This window comes from Spermophilus citellus, assembly GCF_964194105.1.
Source record: "Spermophilus citellus genome assembly, chromosome: 10".
In the NCBI taxonomy this organism is placed as follows: domain Eukaryota; kingdom Metazoa; phylum Chordata; class Mammalia; order Rodentia; family Sciuridae; genus Spermophilus; species Spermophilus citellus.
The window spans coordinates 75144543-75150012 of NC_138197.1; positions in this window are offsets into that span (position 1 = coordinate 75144543).

Consider the following 5470-nt stretch of genomic DNA (forward strand, 5'->3'; position numbering starts at 1 on the left):
AAAATTCCAAGAATTATTGGATAACAAAAAAAGGTCAAATTTAATATTTATCAGAATAGAGGAATCTGTAGAGATACAAACAAAAGATGCACAATATTTCTAATAAAATAAAATCAGAAAATTTCCCAAACCTGAAAAATTAAATGGAAAACCAAATACAAGAGGCATACAGAAACCCAAATGTACAAAATTACAACAGACCCACACCAAAGCATACTATAATGAGAATGACTAACATATGGAATAAGGATAGAGTTTTAAATGCTGCTAGATAGAACAACAGGTCACATTTAGAGGTAGACCAACCTGGATATTAGCTGATTTCTCAACCCAGAAGCTCAAGCTAGGAGATCTTGGAATAATATGTACCAAGCTCTGAAAGAAAATGGATGCCAGCCAAGAGCACTACACCCAGCAAAATTAAGCTTCACATTTATAGATGATATATAAAACTTCCATAATAAACAAAAGCTAAAAGAATTCACAACTATAAAGTCTGTACAACAAAGCATACACAATAAATTATTTCAGGAAGAAGAAATAACAAATAAAAATGAAAAACAACAGTTGGAAAAACTATACTAGAAGAATAGTCCATCAAGGGAAAACTATTACAAACTAAAAACAAGAAATAAATCAAAAGACAGGAAATAAAAGTCACTTACAATAATGAGATTGAATGTAAACAGCCTAAACTCAGCTGTCAAAAGACTTGGCTTGGCATATTTTATTAAAGAATAAGCCTCATCAATATGTTGCCTACAAGAAACTCACCTCATAGGCAAAGACATCCACAGACTGAAGGTAAAAATTGAAAAAAAAAAAAAAAACAAATATATCATTCACATGGATCTCAAAAACAAGCAGACTTTCTATTCTCATATAAGATTAAATGGACTTCAAGTTAAGTTAATTGAAAAATGCCGCAGTCTGGCTGGGCACAAAATCAAGAGCCACTCACAGCCTTGTAGATTCAAACAGCAATTCTTTATTCCCCAACTCACACCGGCACTCTACACACATTCTGGGGAAATCCAACTTCTGGGAAAAATCCACATACTCCACCAGTACAACAAAGCATACACCAGTGAAGCCAGATTTAAAGTTAGGTAGTCAGTGTAGTTAGGTAAATCGGGTCTAATACCGAGTAAAATCTAAAATGGAGGCCATGCTGGGAATGACTCAGGGAAAACACAGGACAACTCATGGAATGTTAATGAAGTCCCGAAAATGCCCTAGGCCAAAGTCCACCTCAAAGAAGAGTTAATGAACAGCCCCCAGCAAACTTAAAGATAGCCCATCACAAAGAAGTGTCCCACCCCTCGGGCCTTTCAACCTACATTCCATCCCCAAAACTATAAGAAGGGGAAACAACCACACTTCCACGGATTCCACCTCTTGGGTCCCCTTCTTCCTCCGGGAGAAGTCTTTTCTGCTGTCCTTTAATAAACTTCTAATTTCTACTCTGACCTTGCCTCGGCGTGCTTCTTTGGTGTTATTCTTCAACATCGGGGAAGCAAGGACTCATCACCAGTCAACAGCGGTATCACCAGGCTCCAATCCCAAAATACTTTCTGAATCTCAGGAGAACTCACGGGAACTCAAGGAGCTGGCGTGCCTGAGGCAGCAGGATACGCCCTATTCCCAGCAGGGTACACCTTAAACCTGGAACCGCCCTAAACCCAAGGAGCAGGATATTCCCTAATCCCAGCAGGATACACCCTAAACCTGGATTGCCCTGGTCCTTGAGCAAGGTCACCTTACTCAAGCATACATGCAATGTCACTGCAAATGACCTAGGTCCAAAGGCAAGCCCATTCATTCCTACTTGGCAATGGCCCTCAGCAGAAAGAGACAAATAAGGTCACTTCATACCACTTAAGGGAATTATATGTCAACAAGACATAACAATTGTAAATATTTACGCCCCAAACTATGGAGCACCTATGTACATCAAACAAAACATTATTGATACCAAGGATCAAATAAATCACAACACAATTATACTGGGTGACTATGTGCTTCTGTCAACACAGGACAGATCTTCCAAAAAAAAAAAAAAAAAAAAAAAAAAAACTAAGAAGCTATAGCTGTAATACTAAAAAATATAATTTATAATTTAGACCTAATAGACACTATAGAATACTTCATCCATCAATGGTGCTTATACTTTCTTCCCAGCAGCATATGGATTATTTTCTAAAATAGATTATATGTTAGACCACAAAGTAACTCTTAACAAATACAAAAAGAAAAAATACAGATAATACCTTGTGTTCTGTGAGATTAAATACAATAAAATTTGAAGTCAATGATAAAATAAAAAATAGAAGCTACTGTAAAACCTGGAGACTAAAAAAATGCTATTATAGATTTATAATGATAAATGCATAGCAGAAGAAGTCTGGGGCAAAATAAAAATACTTAGGTAAATAAGAATAGCGATACAACATATCAAAATCTCTGGGACACTATGATGGTGGTTCTAAGAGGAAAGTTCATTTGTTCCATTGAGCTCATTCATTGAAAGAATTGAAAGACACTATATATACAATCCAATACTACATCTCAAGGCACTAGAAAAAGAAAAATTTCACTAAAATTAGTAGAAAACAAGAAATAATTAAAATCAGAGCCAAAATCAGTATAATTTGAATAAACAAATTCAAAACGCTATGAAACAAAATGTTGGCTCTTTGAAAGCTAAATAAAATTTATAAACACTTAGACAAGCTATAAAAATGAAAGCAGGGGAAAACTCATTATTAAAATCAGAAATAAAATAGGAAATATAACCACAGAATTTACTGAAATACAGAAGATACTCAGAAGAAATTTTGAAAATTTATACTCAAATTAGAAAATCATGAAGACATTGATAAATTTCCAAAGACATATGACCTACCTAAATTGAACCAGGATAATGTAGAAAACTGTAAACATCAATTTTAAGTAATGAAATTGAAGCCACCATCAAAAGTCCACCACCACCACCAACAAAAAAGCCTACAACTAGAATGGAATTGCAGGTGAATTCTACAAGACCTTGAAAGAAGTGACACCAGCACTCCTCATATTATTTCATGAAATAGAAAAGGAGGAAACTCTTTCAAATTCTTTCTATGAAGATAGTATCACCCTAACACCCAAACCAAAAACACATCCAGGAAATAACACTTCACAACAATATACCTCCATGATGAACATAGATGCAAAAATTCTTAATAAAATACTGACAAATCACATATGAAAACACATTAAAAAGATACTACATTATGATCAAGTGAGGTTCATCTCAGAAATGAAAGGTTATTTCAACATACAAAATTCAATGCAATTTGCCACATAAATAGACTTAAAGACAAGAATCATGTGATTATCTCAATAGATGCAGATAAAACATTTGACAAAATACAGCATCCATTTATGTTTAAAACACTAGAAAGACTAGGGTAAAAAAAAAATCTACCTCAACACATTGTGAAAGCTATGCACATCAAACCCAAAGCCAACATCATTCTAAAATACAACAACAACAAAAACAAACAAAAACCACTGTGGAAAGTATTATGAATATTCCTAAAAAAAAAAAAAAAACAAACAAACAACAAAAAAAAACAAAACAAAACTAGGACCATATTCCTATGAATTAAGAAATCAACCCAAGAGCCTATTAACAAATGAACAGGTTAAGAAAATGTAGTATGTATATACAATAGGATTTTACTTAGAAATAAAGAGAAATGAAATTATGACATTTATGTAAATGGATGGAAATGAAGAACAACATTCTTACAGATACGGGCCAGACACAGAAAATCAAGGATTAAATGTTTTCTCTCAAATGTGGAAGTTAGAGCAAACAGAAGGGAAAAGGTTGGTTCCATTAAAATAGGATGGATATCAGTGGAATAGAGGAAGGGGATTGAGGGGGTGACATTTAGAGGACACATTTATAGATTATTCTGGTGTGGTTAGGGTGATTAATAAGGATGCTATGTCATGGTCTATTAACCCTCTCCACAGCTCCTGCCTGAAGGTCCCTTGCCCATCATTGTGAGGATGGTAGACTCCTGGCTTCTCTGCTTAAGTGGAACCACCTGGCATCTGACATCCTCAAGAATATTAACAAGCCCAACTCTATGGCTATTTATGTCCCCCATGACCATCTATCTCTCCCACCATCATATGTGGTGTATGAAAGCCACTATTAAACATTAGTGATGCTTGTTCCCCTCTCAGAATCCTAGTCCTCATGCCCTTGGAGAATGTGGGACCTCCTATGGAATGAATCTTTGTAGGGCCTTATAAGGTATTTCCACATCAGTGAGCATTGGACATTGCTTTTTCCAGGCTTTATGGGACACCTTAGCCATGAAATGAGGTCCTTGCCCAGATGTTAAATCCCATGTCTTTAGAAAGTTTCCCATGTCCATAAATTTTAGCCCAACACTCTTACATGCCTGACCCCTAAGCAATATCTATATCTCTGACTCCACCCAGGACAAGTTGTCTGGTGATTACAACTATTTCAGTGTATAGATTTTTTTTTCTACCCCTTAAGTCACCATGTCTCCACAGACATGATATGGGATTTAATGCATTAGCTTAGCACCTAGGAAAGGAGATGAGAACAGCTCCAGAGGGAAGTCTTTCCTCTTGCATAGTGTAGACCCCTGAACCACCTGCTTACCACTTCTTACTAAGGAAGATTGAGCCACAGTTATAATTCCAATTGTTCATAGGGTTCAAAATGTGAAAATACTCAGGCCTATATATACAAACATCCTTTTTTTTCATATTTCTAGTCATGTTTCCTCCATCAGGATCATTAGCTTTATAACACCCCTGTGTTGTGAAAAATTCAGAGGTTTCTGAAACTCAATGACTAGAAAAAGCAGATCAACATGCCACTCACATGTTTGTTCTTACACTACAGAAAATACATCCTCCTTTGAAAGCTACCATGTAGACCCTCTGGCTCTCACAATTAGCTACTATCTAGTTATTACACTCCTGTGATTCATCTTTAGGGCATCAATATAACTTACCTTTAACTATTCATTTACACATGCTCTCCAACATAAAATAAAATACTACATGTCAAACAGAAGAAGAAGAAGAAGAAGAAGAAGAAGAAGAAGAAGAAGAAGAAGAAGAAGAAGAAGAAGAGGAGGAGGAGGAGGAGGAGGAGGAGGAGGAGGAGGAGGAGGAGGAGGAGGAGGAAGAGGGGAAGGAGAAGAAGAAGAAGAAACTGTTTTGCTTTCTTATGCAAAACATAAAGCACTAAATATAACTATTCTCAGATATGAGAGATACTCACATTATCAGAGAGGAACTTGGAAATTATTTTGATGACCATGTTAAGGATTTAGTGAACAAGGGGGCAAATATGTCTGAACAATTTGGAAACTTTGTGGAAACACAAAGCATTTTTTAAGAATGTAATTGAATGTTAAAACTATAACAC